Below are 19,714 nucleotides of genomic sequence, written 5' to 3' on the forward strand. Positions count from 1 at the left end.
ACACAGCCCGTGTCTAACATGCCCTAGGGGGGCTTGGTTCTTCTCTGATTGGCACTGCTATTAAGTTATGTTTCAGCACCTACAGAAGCCAAGCTTCTTAGCTTCTCCCCAGTGATTGTGCCTATGACAAGAGGAAGCTTAAATTTGTAAACAACAAGTAGTCCTGTGGCCCCTTAGAGACTAAAAAACATATTAGGTCCTGAGCAGGGTTCCCTCTAATTTTTTTCTGTCTGTGGGCGGAGTAAATTTTGTTATGTGCACGAAGGCATATGCAGATATGCATCTCCAATAGAAACACATTCTGCCAACTGTGGGCAGCTGTTCAACAGCTGGGTGGCACCTGAATTTCTACTGAGTGGCCGCCGAGCACTCAGCTTACTAGGAAAACTGGTCATGAGCTTTCATGGTTGCTATACAAGTTCATAACATTTTTTGGAAATGTTTTGCAAATGCACACTCTAGGAACAAAGTGTGGACACCGTGTAGAATCAAGCAGAGGGCTTATAACACACAGTGCTGGCCGAGTGCCACCTTGCATGTCAGGCTAGGCTTAGTGAAGCTCTGTCAAGCAATAGGTTACAAGTGATTATAAAGGATATCAATGGGCATTGAGAAACGATGCGGTGAGAGGTCCCAAGCTGCTGGATGGGTGCTGGCAGCAAGACATGATGAGCACAATAAGCCAATGATCCAGAAGGTTACACAATGACTCCGCCCATAATTTACATGCAACATTTTAGACAATACACAGGTGTTTTTTTTCTTTAGTCATCTGTTTAAACATATACATTAATTCTAGTTCTGCTTATGTAGCCATAGGAGTAATGCTTTTGTTTGAATGGGTATGATCCACAGGTCCAGATCTGAAGGAGTTAAAATAAAACAATGAGAATATATAGCAAACATCACTTATTTGTAACACACTGTTTTTGTATCCAGAGCCCTAGGTTAGTGAACTAGGGAAATGTGTTGTAGAGAATACTGACAGGGAGGAGGGTGTCTTATCCCTGGCAGCTCAGGCTTGTCTTACAGCCTCTGGGCTCGGCCTTTGAGCACATTTGCTGTGGTTATCATCTCTTTCTCCAGATGATGAGAAAGCTCTGGTCTTGCTTGTAAGTTCCTTCACACACTAGCTATATTTGTAAACCATGATATGTATTGGCTACGTCTACACTTAGTAAAAACTTCGAAATGGCCATGCTATTGGCCAGATCGAAGAATACTAATGAGGCACTGAAATGCATATTCAGCGCCTCATTAGCATGCCGGCAGCTGCAGCGCTTCAAAATTGCCACATTTTGCTGCCACACAGCTCGTCTACACGGGGGTCTTCTTCAAAAGGAATAAGGGGATTTCGAAGTTGGTGGGGTCCTTTCGAAAAGGACCCCGGTGTAGACGAGCCGCATAGCAGCAAAACGCGGCAATTTTGAAGTGCCATGGCTGCCGGCATGCTAATGAGGCGCTGAATATGCATTTCAGCACCTCATTAGTATTCTTCGATCTGGCCATTAACCTGGCCATTTCAAAGTTTTTACTACGTGTAGACGTGGATGTTATGAGTTTGTTAGGTCTTATACCAGACTATGAAATTTGGGCATAAAATTTAACAGAACAGAAACCATAATATGCATCAGGAACCTGGGATTTTCACCCTACGTTAACCTAACTAGCACTACCTATCCTTGCTGTCAGAAAGGAATAACTTCACCTACATTTTATACAGCAAATCACAAAAGAGGTCCAAGGTACAGTAAACCCTTGAGTTATGTGGGAGTTGCATTCTTGCAACCCCAGCATAACTTGAATTTTTGCGCAAGTGAAGAGGGGAGAGGGAACCAGGACTGGGCAGTTTCCTGGCTCCCAGAGTGGCAGGGTGCCAGGAACCAGGGGGCAGCCTGGTTCCCCTCTCTCTGCTGCTTGCAGGACCCAGAAAACTGATGAGCCCACTAGGACTAGTCAGTTTCCTGGCTGCTTCTCCCTGCCTTCCTCCAGTGGTATGACTGTTATCCTGACAGCTGTGCTGCTGGGGCAAGGCATAGGGAAGGGGACACAGAGCAGCTTCAAGTGGTGCTTAACTCATGTTAAAGTGAGTTACGTGCAACTTGAAGCCACATACTTTGAGGGCTTACTGTATTATTATCCCTAGTCTACAGATGGGGAAACAGAGTCACAACTGGACAGCTTAGGCTAGTGATTGGGCTGCATGAATGGCCCTCCATCTCTGCAGGTCTCAAGATTGTTATAACTGAGACAGTCTCCCAGGACTTGCAGTTTTGCTAACTGCACTGGTGCACCTAGAATGCGCAGGGTGTGAGGATTGAACCACAGCAGTTCTGTGATTGGATGCAGAGGAATCACATGACTCGCATAGGCAACATTGTGTGTAATCAGCACGCACACCTGTGCCTGCTTTACACGTGTCACTTTAGTTGTACCAGTAAGGGGGGGAGGGGAAAACCACGTGGACGGGAACCCGTGGAATCTGGCAACCCTGCGGCGTGGTAATATTAAACAAAACGTCTCATGGGCCACACATAGAAGCCTGATTGGCCACTTGTGGCCCACAGGCTGCAAGGTGCCCATCAGTGGCATATGCTGGTCTTGGACAGAGGTGTGGCTGACCTGTGGGAACATAGGGCAGAGCCAGAAGCTCCCAGGTTTGATTCTTGTGTCTGACCCAGATTGCAGCGGTGATCTTGGGGAAAAGAATCGCTTTGTGGGGTTGTGCCACAGTTTCTCTAGCTTTAAAACTGATGTGATAATTACTACCTCAGGGATGGGTAATGTTGATGACGGGTTCACACGGCCTGGCAGATTAAAAGTGCTGGATGCCCTTATTTTGCAAGGCCAGATTTACTACTCATTTGACATTATAAACTCTTGACAGTCGCCTGTTCAGCAGCAGCGACCGGGTGAGTTGAAAGTCAGGCATGCAAAGCCTTCCCTTGGGAAGATTTAGAGCTGCCGGACTGACCTGTTCACTCATGCTCTTTTGTTTAATTTCTTTTTGCAAAGGTGAAATGAGGCACTGTCTACGAGGGTCAGAGCAGCAGGGGACGCAGCCAGAGAAGGAGGAGGGGGATACAGGGCAGAGGCCATGGCTATCCATAGAATATAAGAATCAAAAGAAAGTAGCAAGACTTGAGCTCACTGTGGGGTTCTCTGGGGCTTTATACCGTTAGTCTGTGGAAGCAAGTGCCACCCGTTCCCGCCAGGGTTCCAATCCCAGCTCACCCTGCAACTCACTGCGTGGGCTTGGGTAAGTGGCTTCACCTATCTGTGCTTTGGTGGTGGGAGGGGGAGAATAGCTCAGTGGCCTGAGCACCAGCCTGCTAAACCCAGGGTTGTGAGCTCAATCCTTGAGGAGGCCATCTAGGGCCAATAGACTTTTCTAAAAAAACACACAAGAACAGTCAGGGACAATGCTCAGCCCTCTTAAGGGGGCAGGGGACTGGATTGGATGACCTCCTGAGGTCCCTTCTAGCTCTGAGAGGTGTATCTCCATGTATTCTGTAGCTTCACTAACAAGGGCAGGGGGAGACAAGCAATCTTGTAGCACCTCAAAAATCAATAATGTTATTAGGTAGTGAGCTGTCATGGGCAAGGCCAGAATCCAGTCAAGTGGTCTTACCACAAAAGCTCACTTCCTAATAAATAAAATGGTCAGCCTTTAAGGTGCTACAGGGACTTCTGGGTTGCTGATCTGTGCCTCAGTTTACCTCCTCCTCAAAACAGAACAGGAAGGCTAAATTCACTCCAGGTTGTAAAATAATTTAAAGACCCTTTCATGGAAGTATAGAAGTAGGGCCCAAAATAAAGGCTACCATATTTGACCTTTCAGCCTTTCAAAAAAGGAGGACGCCCCTGAGAGTGAGTGTATCCGTGTCAATATCTACCAACTCATGCTGTATTTAATGGATTAAATACAACATGAGTTGGTAAATAGCGATACGATACACTCCCTCTCAGGGTGTCCTCTTTTTTTAATATGGTAATCTTACCAAATATTCTCATGTCTGCATTACAGTCGTGACCTGACACTAGCCCATTTATACCCAGCTGCTGCACAGATACAAGGGCAGGGACCATTCCTGCCAAGATTGGCTTCCCTGAGAAAATCTTAAAATGACCCCGTTAGCATCATTACTGAATCCATGGGGGGCACGAGATGCGGGATGGGGTGGAGGTGGGGAAGATGGCTAAATGTGTTTCTTCTACAGCTCAGTTTCAAGGAAAACTTGCCCTTTCACAGTTGTTTAAGTAAAATGTCTGCGAATACTAAACGCCTGCAGTCACATATGCTCAACACAAGAGAAAGTCCATAAATCAGGGAGCAGTTAGTGGGAAAAATCAGGTTCCAAGGAGGAACACAGTGGGATATGGGGTTGTTGCTGAGTTTTTTTTTTTTTTTAAAAAGCCGGAGCTGCAGTGTTCCAGTTTATTATGTGGCCCAGCAGTGAAGGAATTCATCACGTTGTCACCCCCTCCTTTTTTTTTTATCCAGGAGGGGAGAGTGATGCGGGGGGGAAGGGGAAACAAAGCAGAAGCCATGCAATCAACTTTGTGTAAAATTGGCGCTATGTCCTGCTCACAATGTGGGACAAAGGCTGGAGGCTGGTGGCTCAGCTGGGAGTGAAGGCAGCACAGCTGTGACCAATGCCAACACAGCTCCCGTCAATATGGAGTGACCCTGTCTCCCTTGAAACCTACTTCTAGGCTCATCTCCCATCATTCTCACCAAAAAAAGGGGAACAAACAAAACCTTTGTCAGCACTTCCCAGGCTTGTCCCCTGAAATCTTAAATATTTCATTAGACTCGTCTCTTTCTTTCGTCGTCTTCTCCCTCCTCCCCCACCCCAACCTGATCTGGGCTTAAAAAGCAAACCATGGAGGCTAAACCTCTGGGTCAACAAACGAGTAAAAGAAAGGCTTAAAAGACAGGGGGAGGCTGAGGTCCAACCTGCAACAATACTGAAGAAAGGAAAGGAAGACAAGATGCTCCCTGCTTCGTTAATACACGGGGTAGGTACAGTCTTAAACCTGTTTACTTAGAAAAGCCGAGATTTAAACAGTGCAGCCACTTGGGCGTGCAGTCGATGCAAGCTGCTCTGTTTGGGCATGTGGCCACCACTGCGGTTGTAGATGTGCAGAACTGGACCCCAGGCTCCCACTGACCTTTCCCATCCGTGTGCAGAATAAAATTTTTTATCTGCACCGAGGCGTGGGGGAATATGCAGATGCTCTGCTAAGCAGCTGGGCGGAATCTGAATCTGCTCTGGAATCTGAAGTGGGCATTACCCATGAAAGCTCGTTGCCTAATAAATAACATTGTTTGTCTTTAAGGTGCTACAGGACTGCTTGGGTTTTTCCTGTGAAGGTGCAGACTAACACGACTGCCCCTCTGAGACTAATTCCAGCTACGTGAATTATGCAACTAGAGTTGACGCACCTGAATTCGGGCCTCTGCGCCATCTCCGCGAAGGGAGGTCCATGGGACCCCTTACTTGTAATGGGGGGCAGGAGCACCACCGTCAGTGGGGGCATCCTGTAAGTTTGATTTCACACGTCCCCACTGGGGACGCTAAGTTGAACTCCAGAAGATCAACCGTGGCCAGGTTGAGCTCTCCTGTAGTAAAGACATACCCAAAGTAATTGGCCCTATTCCTTGGACCACTGTGATTATCTACTGTGACCTCTGCATGACGCCAACCCTTGGACTTCCCTGACCTAATCCTTGTTTGAATTAGAGCAGACCTTTTGCAATAAAACCTCTCGCCTTGATTTAAAATGGCTGGCGAGGAGGCTCTCCAACACCCTTAGAAAAGAAGCAGATGAACAGGGAGCATCATGCCCATTAAAAAAAAGTCTATGCCGCCGCCCATGGGTGGAAAAATGTAGAGGGAACCCTGCTGGGGAGTGGGGAATAAAACCCAGTGACTGAAGGTCTCTGGAGAGAGAGACTTTACCAAGTTCGAAAAGCAACAAAAAGAGCAGGTTGAGTTCTGGCCCTGCCAATCTTGACCAAGTCTCTACAAACTGACCTGTTCTCCCAGGTTAGAAAGGCTGCAACTTGCCCCGCAGGCCCCTTGAGATGCAGTCTTCCCAACCTGGGAGGAAGGATTTGGTTCTGAATATGAAACACGTTATAACAACACCGTCGTACCGCAAAACAGAGGCTATTGGGGGTTGCTAAAGGACTCTGAAAGGGCTCCTCACACCCCTTCTCTTGCCTGGTTTTAAGTAGACCCAGAGTGGTTGGAGCCAGCACAATGGCATCGCATTGGCTTTGTTTCAGCCCTGATTTAGCCACCCTTTTAAGGACCCTAATGAATAATTCAGTGTTATCTTTCAGGGAAGGTTCAATTATTAGAAGGCCCTTCTCCCCCCCCTCCCTCCCTCCCCCAGGGCAGGGCTCAAAGGAAGTCATGTAAGGAAAACACACAAGAAGGGGGCTGCTCCTTCCCCCTCCCCCAGCTGTCAGTTTGATAAATATAATGTGTCACCAATTAAAAACTCATTGCTGTTCCCTGCTGCAGCCAGTGCCTCGTTAGCATCCTCCTAGCGGGGCAGCTCCCATGATCCGCTGCTATCATTGTGTTTCCCATCCTGGGCCATTTGAGTGCTGCACATTGGCATGTAAATAAGTTATTCAGCCGACATCACTTTTGGCTAGAAAAATGACTAGGAAAGTCTTTGATTTTGGGTTCGCCCTGGTCAGCAGCGCACAATGAAATCGATCGTTTCATTTGTGCCCATGTGGTTGTCTTTTTTTTTTTAAACCTTCTTCCCTCCCAAATCTAGTTTTTCAGTGTTTGTCTGGCAACAGTCTCGTCGTGTAACTCGAGGCAGCCGTCACTCAACCTTGAAGGCATCGACGTTATCCTCCTGCACCAACAACTGCCTCACAATGACCCAAAGCCACTGCTACATCTCTCTTTTAAATATCATAATTTAACCTTGTTTTCCGAAATTTTTCCTCTCCCCATGCCCCGTAACAACTTGAGGGAAGAGGCCTGGGGCTGGCTGTGAATAACTCCCTGATTCTTTTTTCATCCTAAACTTGACCTGATTCAGTCCAGGGTTCAATGCCCAGCATGAAGTTCCAAGGAGCTGCTGCTGGCTGGAACATGGATGTCCAGTCTATCTTAATGCCTCATTTCTTTGGAGGCATAGTTTCTCTGGGTGTTCCTTGTTTAATTTCACCTTGGTGCTCTGAAGGTGGCAAGAAACACACGCTCTTTTTTTAGGGTTACCATATCTGACCTTTCCAATAAGCAGACACCCCGAGAGGGGTGTATCTGTATCAGTATCTACTGACTTATTGTGTATTCATGTACTATCTAGACTATAACACCACATTAATACACCATGAGCTGGTAGATACTGATACACTCCCTCAGAGGGGTGTCCTTTTATATGGTAATCCTACTTACCCCCCACCCACCTTTCAGTTCTTCCTTGCCGGACTCTTTCGCTCACCATTGATTTACATCTGTCCAGGGGAATTTGATTCAAAGCCTTCTGAAATCAATTGGAAGCTCTCAATTGATTACTAAGGACATGAAACCAGACCTTTAATTCCCACAAGTCCCTTAGGAGACAGAAAATACATGAGGTCTGATTCTACCTCCTGTTGCTCATTGGCGGTAAAGCTGGTGGAATGGCAGAAGTAGGAGGTTCTTTGCAAGCTTCTGGAAATCCAGCGGCAGCAGAGCAGACGTTCGAGTCTTGTACGTAACATCCCCTCTAATTTTTTTCTATTCATATGTGGAAGAAATTTTCTGATGTGCACCAAGCATGTGCACCACCAACAGAAACACATGCAATTGCTTGTGGGCACTCTGCTCTTCAGCTGGGTGGCACCTGAGTGTCTCCTAGGCAGCTGCCCAAGCACTCAGCTTACAAGGAACACCGCTTGGAAACCTTTATCAGGTCGCAAGCCCCAGAGCAGCAGGAACAGCTAAAACGGGCTGAATAAATACAGTATGCCTTCTCCCCTGGCAAGTCATTGAGGGGGCGGCAATGGATTTGGGCATAGAAACAGAAGGTGTTGCCCGTGTCTCTGTGGCTTGTCCAGTCCTCTTAGGCTACATCTACACGTGCCCCAAACTTCGAAATGGCCACGCAAATGGCCGTTTCGAAGTTTACTAATGAAGCGCTGAAATGCATATTCAGCGCTTCATTAGCTTGCGGGCGGCAGCGGCACTTCGAAATTGCTGCGGATTGCCGCCGCGCGGCTCCTCCAGAAGGGGCTCCTTTTTGAAAGGACCCCGCCTACTTCGAAGTCCCCTTATGGGACTTCAGCTGATGGGAATAAGGGGACTTCGAAGTAGGCGGGGTCCTTTCGAAAAGGAGCCCCGTCTGGAGGAGCCGTGCGGCGGCAATCCACGTCAATTTCGAAGCGCCGCTGCCGCCCGCAAGCTAATGAAGCGCTGAATATGCATTTCAGCGCTTCATTATTAAACTTCGAAACGGCCATTTGCGTGGCCATTTCGAAGTTTGGGGCACGTGTAGACACGGCCTTAGTTACTCAAGAATGGGAAAGGAGCCTGACATTATCTTTAATCACACTGCATGACTTGTACGAATCATAGGTGACTTGTAAGCTATTCCCATTCCACCTGAAGATAGTCAGAGTCTAAATATGGACCACTATGGACCATATTACAGAACGGACCATGGCAAGTCTCCTGCACAACACTGTAGAACTTCCCCAAAACAATTCCTGGAGCGGATCTTTTAAAGATGCCGTATTGTCTTAGAAATGGTCAGGGATGGAGCACCTAGTATGACCCTCAGTAAATTGTTCAAGTGGTTAGTTACTCTCGGTTAAAAACATAGCTTATGTTTAGCCTGAATTTGTCTAAGTTCAGTTTCCACTGATAGGATTGTGCTGTTGCTTTCGCAGGTAAACTGAAGAGCCTGTTATTAAATATTTGTTCCCCATATGGGTATGTATAGATTGCAGTGAGGTCACCTGTAACCATCCCTTTGTCCAGCTAAATAGGTTTCATGCGTATGTCTGTCACTACAGGGCATGTTTCCTCATCCTCTAATCATCCTCGTGGCTCTCCTCTGAACTCTGATTTAATCAGCATCCTTTTTGAATGGTGGGTGCCAGATCTGGATACAGAATTCAGGCAGTAGTCACACTAGGGCCGAAAGTAAAAGTAAAAACTACATCGCTCTTTCACATCTCCCAGGATCACATTAGCTCTTTGGGCCATAGTATCCTGGGAACTTATGTTCAGCTAGTTATCTGCCATGATTCCTAAAACTTTTTCAAAGTCACTGTTTCCCAGGGGAGAATCCCCTGCATTCTTTGTTCCCTGATGTAGACGTATGCATTTTGCCATATCAGTCTCATACGGACGGCTTGCATGCGGTTTAAAGAGCAATCCAGTGACCTTTGCTCTTCATTAATTAGCATTCCTGCAATTCCTGTGTCATCTGCAAACTGCACATGAGGATTTTATGTTTGTTGTGGTATCTCACTGGAAACACTCTCTCAAGTACAATCCCCCATTTACAGTTACATTTTGAGACCCATCAGTTAGTCAGTTTTTAACTAATTGAATGTGTGCCATGTTAATTTCATATTGCTCAAGGGTTTAAATCAAAATGTTGTGGGTATATCAAGTCAAATGCCTTGCAGAGTCTAAGCATATTATGCCAATGCTGTTATTTTTATCAACCAAACTAATAATCTTTAAAAAAAAATCAAATTAATTTGAAAGAATTTATTTTCCATAAACCCATGTTGATTTACATTAGTTACATTGTCATCCCTTAGATCTTTATTAAGCAAGTCCTGTATCAGCTTCTCCTGATCTGATGTTCCCAGTGAACTTATTGAAAAACAACGTTAACGTGCCAACAAGGTTCTCAGCCAGCTCTTTTCAAACTCTTGGATGCAAGTTCTCTGGACGTGGTGTAGGTGAGTAGCTTGGGCTATGCTTTTCTACATTTCTACAAACTTGGGCTATACTTAGCATTTTTTCATCTTGTGTGAAGCTATTTTCTAGGTTATGACCCTTGCCCTATGTGGGGATATTTGTCAAGATACCATAAGCACTTTGGGCTATTTTACTATTCCAATCTGTGGACAGTTTGCCATGTTTTTTGCAAAAGTGACCTTGAGACAAGGTATGCTCAGGAACATGCATCTTATAACTGGAAAGAGGCCAAGTTTCCAGTGTGCTTAAAGCCAACCAATTCACGATAGCAGAGAACTCACTTGCTGTGGCCCAGTGGAGCAGAGGGAGATGGCATCCTGTAATGTTCTGAGACAACCACTTCAAATGCCTGAACAGGCCTGGGAAAAACGTTTTTCATCAAAACTCCTTTAGGTGGAAAATTGGGTTTTTGACAAAATGAAAAAATTTCCCCAACATGATCTGGCTTTGCCAGAAAACATTTGGGGTTTTTTCTTGGGTGGAAAAAAATATAACTTTTCAAGTTTGTCAAAGTCAGATATGTTTGAACCTGCTGCTTGGGTCTTCAAAACAGCTCAGAGAAACTGGTCCTCATACTGAGCCCAGGGCATGCTAGACTAGGACTCTGGGAACACAGACTATGTTGTATAGATGCATGTGCAATGCAGATGTTATTACTAAAGCTCATGTTTGATGCTCTTGAGCCTTAAGTTTCCACTGTGATGAGTCCTCAGAAGTTGGGATGTAACATGTCCATTCAGGGTGCAACATGCTTAAGCGTGAACGCTTTTTCCTATAGCAGAGCAATTCTAGAAGTTCTTGTTCCAGCCGGGATCTGGGATGCTGGTTTTAATGCAGACTACTTGGTGCAGCGTTTGAAATGGAAATGCATGCAGATGTGGAGCTGGTAGGCTCCCAGCAACATTCTGAGAAGCGTTTAACATTAGAGCAATTTAATGCAGGGGAAAAGAAAAAGAGAAATAAAATCATTATTCCCCTACATTGCTAGCTCTCTGCTGGGCTCAGACGTGGTATCCCTCTGGTAACTTTCCCTTCTGTTTGCCAACCCTTTCTTTCAAGGTGGAGGGGTTCCCAGGAGTCAGCACACAAAAGGGTTTGCAATTAAAGCCTGGGAAGAAAGAAGATCAAAAACTTCATGTGAGTCAGCTTATTGTGATTTGCGAGGAGAGGGGAGCACAGCAATGGACTGAGGGCCAGGAGAATCCACTCTGTGTGGAGCTGTCTACAGAAGGCAAGTCTCCCTCGTGGCTTGCTGGCCGTGCCCATGGTCCAGAGGGGAAAAGCTATTGGCAGTGGTGATTGTGACCAACTGGGGACAGGTGTTCCTGGGAGGGTGAGAAAAATCTGAGCAGTGGAAGGACAGTGTAACACAGGTGTAGCATCAGCTCAGCACTAACCTCCCGGCCCTGTTCACCCCTCTGTTGTGCAGGGATCAGTGGCCAATGGATCAACTGTCCCCCAGACATCTCTATGCATCTGTCTAAGCTGTCAACAGATAGTCTACTCGTTGGGTAGGGGAGCTGCAAAGTTTCTGCTAGAGGCAGGGGCCTCTGCATGCATGAAGAGGGCTAAGGGTGCAGGACAGTGTCCCACCAGGCCTGGTTCTTCTCTCCTGTATCCCACTATAATGTCACTACATCAGTAGGAATGCTCCTGATTTACATCAGTGCAGATGAAATGCAGATCAAGCCCATTTTTTGAAGGCAAGGGAGGTGGGGCAATGGCAGGTGTGGCTAATGTACGTGCAAAGGCTGGAATTGTTAAGACCATGTTGGGTGGAATGGAGCTATATGAAGGTGAAAGTTCATTACATCCAAGGTTCCCACTACATTTTTACACCCACGCATGGAATATAACGTTATACTGAGCCAATATTATTATATGGGTCTGAAGCGTGGACAATCAGCAAGCAAGTTGAGAAGTCCATTGAAGCCACAGAAATGTGTTTTTTAAGGAAGATGTGGCATATTCCATGGAAAGGTAAGAGGACAAATGAGTCTGTTTTGATTGAAGCCAGTGTGGGAGATTGTTGCTAGAGAGAACAAGGACAAGACAAGCAAAATTTATAGGACATGTAACGAAGAAACTAGGACTTGAACACCTAGTAACGATGGGGAAATTGGATGGTAAACAGGGTAGGGGTAGGCAGCGAGAGAAATTCTGGGATAGTATTACTTCCTGGTTATGGTACAGAAGCACTGTAAAAATGCTAGAAAGCACTCAGAATAGACAGGGGTGGAGGGCCATGATCACCTACGCCAGTTTGGGTGTGGCAAACCTTGGGAACATATGACTAAGGTAGGCGGAAGAATTATAGAAGACAACCACGATTCGTGTCTGGAAATCACCTTCTAAACTCTAAGCATGCTAGCTGCTTCAGAAAAGCAGTAAAGTAGCACTTTAAAGACTAACAAAATAATTTATTAGTTGAGCTTTCGTGGGACAGACCCCTTCTTCAGACCATAGCCATACCAGAACAGACTCAATATTTAAGGCACAGAGTATGGTCTGAAGAAGTGGTGTTCCACGAAAGCTCAGCTAATAAATTATTTGTTAGTCTTTAAAGTGCTACTTTACTGCTCTTTTGTGTTAATAGTATATAGACTAGCGCGGCTTTCTCTCTGTTACTAGCCGCTTCAGGAGTGTTTGTTTGCTTAGATATCACCTCAGGACAAAGAAGCTCACATCAGACCCATCTCCAGCTTAATATCTAAAGGTGCGAGGTGCATCATCTATTTAGGCTCTTTTGAAAATCCCACCTAACTTCATTTTTAGGTGTCCAATCATCATTGAAAATCTGGCCCTCTGGGACTTAGACCACCTGTATTTCACTGAAAAACAATGGGGCTTAATCCACTTTTGAGCATTTTACTCTCCGTCAGCTGAAGTTTCTTTGGTAAAACAGACACTTTCAGGAAGAGAGCAGAAATTCACAGATTTAGATTCTATGTTACTCCCTTCTTTTTATACAGGGATTTCCCACCCCCCGCCCCCCCGACAGCGTCCGAGAGCAGAAGTCTGCAATCAAGCAGACAGCTCTGGTCTAATTATGAAAACTATCATCCAAGAGCTCTTTAACCATAGCAAAGGCCAATACCCGGTGGAGACTGAGCAGTCGCTGTGGTGGCTGGGACGAGACCGAGGAGGTCGTTTCAGTCTCTAACTCCTGCAAAGAATAAAACAAATCCCTTCCCCGTCAGCACCAGTTGACCTCCTTGCAGGGGGAAGAAAACAAAACCCATATTGTTCAGAAAAAAAATCCAGTGGTGTATCGGTTATAAAACAAAATACGAGCCACATGGTGTCAATAAAAACCTCTTTGAGGGTTGGCCCCTGGCAAGAAGGAAGGCCTTGACTGCTGATGCTGCTGAAAAGCTCCCCCTGTAACTAGAGAGGTGACTTTTGCCTTCCTCCCTTGGGATAGGCTTTACCTCATACTTGATTGGAAGTTTCCCTCCCACCCTCCCGGTTATTCTTTAACTTTCTAAGGCAATTGCCCTCTCTATTTACCCGACGGCAGCGCCAAAGAAGAGGCCTAACACAGGCTGTTTATCTGCTGTCAGTCTATAAAGCAGCAACCCTCACCCCAGAGGTCACTGGAGGGACTGAGGCCTTAACCCCAGGGCTTGGGTCCCACTCTGCCCTCCTTAGAGGTGCACCCGGCCGTCAGTAACAGGGCCACGGGTTTATTCAGCTGAGATCTCCAGATCTCAAAAGATAATCTGGGAATAATTGGGACTTAAGGAACTTGTGGGAATCTGATTTTTTCACAGCCCTGCCATTCACGAAACAGATGGACATCTTATTTCTCTCTAATTTGATGGGCTTTCTCGACAAAACGGCAGAGGTGGCACTTTGCTACAATAATAACCTGCCACTCAGACTTTATGCAGAGCCTGTGTAGATTTCTTCTTAATTAGACTCCGTCTCACTAGGAACCATGTGTGTAAGCTGGGGTATTTTGAACCTCTTCTCTGCATGACAGGATCTAGGGAAAATGGAGGAGGGGGGAAAGAGGAGCTTTCATGTTTGTCACTATTTTTTTTTTTAATTATTGAGTGAAAAAATAAAGTGTGGGACTCCTGATAATAGATTCATGGATTTGCTGCTAACTCCAGAGAGAGGAGGATGGCTGTGCTAGCTTCTCAGACAACTTTAGGGTGTGCAAACCACTTTGCATTTCCAAAACTCCCCTCCCTCCTTATACCAGCCCTGTCATCAAAACTCTGATCTTCTCTTCCTCCCTGGCTCCTCCATCAAAGCATACCCAATTAAAAACAAACAAACAAACAAACACCTTTCCCTTCGGCCATACTGGGGTAAAGCTGGATTCAGTGATGTAAATGCAGTTGGGATCTTCTTATGATCTAACTACTGTGTCAGAAATCCCAACTATGCCAAGCATCAGTCAGGCTTGAAATAATCATAAGATTAGTTTTATATATATGTTGGGCTTTTAAAAAAATTGCCCTCTAATTTTTGAGTGAAGGGACCAGAAGGGGAGGGTGTTAGCTGAAGAACCCCCTCTCCTTGCTAAATGGGTAGCAGACGAAGGCCCATGTCCATGGGGACAAGATTCTACCCAAGAGAGGGATGCCTTTGATTCTGCTTGTGAGGGGTTTGAAGCAAAAACCAAAGAAAAAGGCTGTCAAAGCAGCAGCAGCCCGAGCATTGTGGAAAACTGTCAGTAACCTCTCCAGCCTGGTAGCATACCAGGCAAGGCAACTGGAGGATTATAAATTTGATTTGGCTATAGTGAAGGACAATCTGTCTATCAGGGATGGTTTAGACAGTACTTGGTCCTACCATGAGGGCAGGGGGCTGGACTCAATGGCCTCTCGAGGTCCCTTCCAGTCCGAGGGTTCTATGATTCTATAAGGAAGCTGAGTGTGCCAGCATAGCTTTGGCATGAGTAGAGATTCTCAGAGAATCGCATGACTCCAGGTGCTGGAGATTCAAGAAAAAACGCCAAATATCATAAAAGTTGGACTCACTAAATAAATTCGTCCTTGCTGCAGGTAAAGGGTTGAAGCAACTCCCAACACGAGGTACAAGTGAGCATTGTGGTGAGTATGACGTTGACTTCAATTTTTATCACAGTTTCTCTCGCTCTTCCTTTCCTCCATTCAGAAATAGAACATGACATTTCATCATTCCTATGTCCAGAGAACAGTAACAATATCAGGTGCTTTATCCCATCAGCCACATACACGCTGTATTTTCAATCTGCCTGTGGCTGGCTTAGTTTTCACATTATTCACCTTATTTTTTCCATTGGATTTTTCTTTCTGCTCTTTTATTTTTACAGCCTCTCCCCTAAACTGCGCAGAATCCAAATTTCTCCAATTAGCTCCAGCCTACATGGGCTGTGGCAGCAAATACTGATCTATTTGCACTTTTGTCTCAGAAACAAGTAGTCTCCGATGTTGCCTCCTAGTATTTGGGAAGCAGGAAAGTGCTTTTGTTTCAGACAAGGCTTTTTATCTTATGACAAATCCCCAAACATGCCGTTCTGGGAACTGTTAGTGCATTTGGTCTGAGTTTGGGTTTTTTGTTTTGTTTTTGTTTTGTTTTTATTTTCCATGGACACTGATTTTGGTTATTGTCTAGTGACTGAAGGGCAAAGCTTAGAAGGGTGCCTCCGCATGGGCACCATTTTGGGAGGGCACGGCGGGGGGGAGAAGCAATCCTGTGCAGTGTTCTTTAAGTTTTTCCATCAACAGGCAGAATAAATTTTATTATGTGCACCAAGATGTGTGTGGATGTGCACCACAAATAGAAACATTCTGCTGCCTGTGGCTGCTCTGCTAATCAGCTGGGCAGCACCTGAGTCTCTCCTGGGCGGCTGCCCAAATGCTCAGCTTACAGGGAACACTGGTTCTATGTGCCCAGATGCTCCTTGCTCTTCTTCCCAGTCCCTTGACTATGAGGGAATGAGGGGAAGTAACAGCTCGCATGCAGGACGAGGGGTTCACACAAGCCTTGTACTCTTCCCTCACTCCCTGATAGTCAAGGGAAGGGGACAGAAAGCAAACAGTGTCCCGGTAGCACAGCTGCTGCCCTCCCAAAATGAAAAGCCTTTGCACCTCTCAAAGGCTGGAAGCACATGGGAAGTTTCACTTTGGACCCAAGTGTATTCGTGGGGACCAAACACGGGACACAGATGCCTTGGAGCTTCATGGAACCAAAGAGAACGGTAATGGAATTCTCCTGCCATAAGGACATTGCCTGCAACAGCCACGCCAGAGTCCCGTCACGTTGACCCAAACCGTCTTCTACCCACCGTAGATAAACCGATCTACTGCTAGACTGCATGTGGCCTCTCAGCTAAGCCTCTGAACCCCCAGCTTTGTCGCACATTAAAGATCCCAGAGAAGTTTCTGAATGAGTTGGAGTTTGCTGAGCCCTGTTGGCCAACAATTCCTTGGGCTGCTATTGCTGGGCTGGGCAGCAGCAGACTGTTTCATAGGGTTGGAAGAAACCTCCAGAGGTCATTTAGTCCAACCTCTTGCTCAAAGCAGGACCAACCCTAACAATCATCCCATCCAGGGCTTTCTCAATCCTTGACTTAACTTCTAAGGATAAAGTTTCTACCACCTCCCTCCATCCCAGGTGGCATTGTCCAGGTGGTGCCATATGCACCATATCTACTGAAGTTTTTTAGGACCTCGCAAGACAATCAGCGCCACAGAATGTGAAATATTTCAAGTATCATTTGTCTTCACCCAGGGCTGGCTGCAGACCCTGCTTGAATTGTGGATTACTTGCATTATATCCTTTTTCCATTACCACCACCATCACCAGTGGAGAAGTGGGATAAATGAGACATTTCTTCCACCCCTACATCTTTTGTTGCTCATCAGAAAGAAATTTAAGCTATGGACAGGCTGCTGGGTGAGGGAGCCATTCAGCCAGTCAACAGCAGACTCACTGGCAACATTCCCTGTAAGCTGAGCGCTCAGAAGATGCACCTGCAGCTAGCTTTTTTATTTCTCCTGGTAGTGCATGTTCACATGAGCCTTGGGGCACATAAAATTTATTCTGCACACAGATGGAAAAGATTAGCAGGAACAGTGCTCACTGATGCACCATCTTATTCATTGTTAGTTTAAACAGTGCTCTGTAAACAATCAAGCCTGAGGTGAATGTTTTTGTAAGTTTCCCCAGCACCTGCAGGGAGCCTGGTTTGATGGAAACAGGCAGTACTGAGTCATGTGGTTCCTTCTCCCCTGTCTCCATCTGCATGGTAGCTAGCACATGGCTTTGAAGTGCTGGCCAGCTTTTTTGATCTTACCCCCCTGCCTGGCTGGTCCATGTGTTATCCCGCAGAGGAGTACATTTTCACGGGGTGGGGAGGGGAGATGATGGAGCCAATCTGCTTACAATGGGTTCAGCCACTCTGTGTCCCACGTGTGACTTGACTATCGGGTCTGCGGGTCATCTCCAGAGTTGCAATTTTACACACGGGGAGCATCCCTTTGCAATAGCTCTGGCCTCAGGATTTCTCCATCTCTGAAATCACACCACTGATGGTACTGTCAATCTACAGTTGCAGCCTTTGTCATCCAACTCACACTATCCTTCATTGTGGAATTGAGTAGGAGCTCCTTGAAGCAGGTCCAAATGGTGGTGAGGCCAAGAATCCTGACTCTCTGGGGCTGATGGACAGCTGTGGAAAGAGCTTTGTGTTACTCACTGGCAATGGACTATGTTGGAGGTCTAGTTACAATGTGGATGTATAGAGGAATGGATGACTATTGAGGGGTCTGAGGCAGTGTTCCCCATAAGCTGGGTGCTTTGTGATTGCCCAGGAGAGTCGGGTGTCTACAGCCGCCAGCATGTGTCTACCGGTGGTGCACATAAAATTTATTCTGCCCAGGGATGGGCAAAATTAGAGGGAACACTGGTCTGAGATTTTGCTAAACCCTTGTTATTTGGTCAGGGCGTGTGTGTGTGTGTGTGTGTGTATGTATAAGAGAGAGATTGTGCATGTGTATGAGTGTGTGTGCGCGCACGCACATGCGTTTAAACCCTGGTTTGATTTTGTGCACATTTCTCCCCCGTAATTTAGACCCATGTTTTCTTTCCTCAGCCCTGCTGGGATCATAACCTACAGTTTCCCTAAGTCAAGATCAATCAGGTCTGAGGCTTACACATCTAAGGACACGTCTACATTTACGGGAACAATTTCAGCACACTGGCGGCCAATCTTCTGGGGTTCGATTTAGTGCACCAAATGGGGAGGTGCTAAATTGAACGGTCAGGACGCTGCTGTTGAGCCCGGTACTCCTGGCAGTCACAAGGAGTAAGGGAAGTCTAGGGGAGAATTTCTCCCTTCAACCTCCTACTGTGGGGATGGTGACAAAAGTCAGTTTTAGATAGGTTGACTCCACTGACGCAATTGTTGTAACTGGATTTGCGTATCTAAAAATCAGTTTTACCTCCCAGTGCAGACCTGGCCTGAGTCATCCCGTCCAGTGTTGTATTAAGGCTTTTCCTCAACCCACCTGCAATCCTAAAACGAGTCTCTCCACTGATATTGCTCAGGGCCATACTGACTACCAGCTACAAACTGTCTTCCCCTGGATGGATATACATTCACATGTCTCTGATCAGCTACATTGAATGCTCACAATCACCCTGACTGATTACCTTCATTTACAATGGATAGGAAGCCCCCATCCCCCCTGTAATTTTCTAACATATCCACCTACCCTTTTATTTCCACTCCATTCCAGCAGATGAAGTGAGATTTACCCACAAAAGCTCATACCCTAATAAATCCATTAGTCTCTAAGGTGCCACAGGACTCTCTGTTGTTCTTCCACAGAACAACTCCGGGGTTACTTCTCTCTTTAAATTCAATCGGTGGCATATTTATCAGGACAAAACCACCACCTGAATTCTCTTGCTCGCATTGCAATAATCAGCCCAAATACCTGTCCTTAGATCCCCACCCCGGTCATCTACCACATTGCAAAGTACAGTGGGATCTATCTCACATAAGGTAAATCATACTCCAGGCCGGACATTCATGTAATAAAATGCCCCCGGCCAGCAAAAACATGTGTCAATCTCTGGACAGAATTTGATTAAATTTCTTTTGTCCAATACTACACCCACTCCCGTTCCCATTGGGTCTCCCTGGCTGTCGTTAACCTATTAATACAGGGTGCAACCTTTCTATCCTGCAACTCACTTAAGAGCCAATTTTAAGGTGAAAAAACCCAGCCCATAGCAGCCTATGATTAAATCTCTCCTTTCACTTCTGGTAAATACCCAAGTTTTAAAATTCAAACTCTGTTTCTGTCTTTTGCAAGCCTCCAGGACAACTGCTTTTAAACCCAGCTTCATTCTCCCCCAACACCACCCCACTCTAACTCCCAGCACAGACCAAAAGTTTAAAGCGAGGTCAGACTCACTTGAGGCACATTATCAAATACAGCCCTGACATGCTGAAAAGGGATGTGCTGCGGAAATCTCTGCCAAGAGGCACATCCAGAACGCCAAGCCCCCTCCATCAGTGGGTACCAAGGCAAATAATACCTGCTTGATTTATTCCTTCCTAGCTCTAAGGTGGCATTAAGGATTTAAAGAAGCCCATCTAATAGAGTGCTGGAAATTATAAATCAGTGGGGCTTTGTAAAGGTTATTACTTTAAACAAAAGGGCAGCTGAATGGAACCAATTAAATGGCACCTGAATTGATAAACAAACTGGGTATTGTAGGGAGTTATTCTCCACATTTCTGTGTGCCCC

At 46.0% G+C, this 19,714-nt stretch overlaps 1 protein-coding gene across 1 annotated transcript in view; it reads left to right on the top strand.

Annotated features, from left to right (window-relative positions):
• Positions 1–18,078, top strand: part of PLEKHN1 (pleckstrin homology domain containing N1) — a 168,862-nt gene extending 150,784 nt beyond the window's left edge. Inside the window, exons 17-20 of the transcript XR_012642359.1 lie at positions 9,794–9,937; positions 11,016–11,187; positions 14,975–15,022; positions 18,049–18,078. The gene's annotated coding sequence lies outside the window, so the exon portion shown is untranslated. The remainder of the gene's footprint in view (positions 1–9,793; positions 9,938–11,015; positions 11,188–14,974; positions 15,023–18,048) is intronic.
• Positions 18,079–19,714: the final 1,636 nt, after the last annotated feature.

This window comes from Carettochelys insculpta, chromosome 23 (genome assembly GCF_033958435.1).
Source record: "Carettochelys insculpta isolate YL-2023 chromosome 23, ASM3395843v1, whole genome shotgun sequence".
In the NCBI taxonomy this organism is placed as follows: Eukaryota; Metazoa; Chordata; order Testudines; family Carettochelyidae; genus Carettochelys; species Carettochelys insculpta.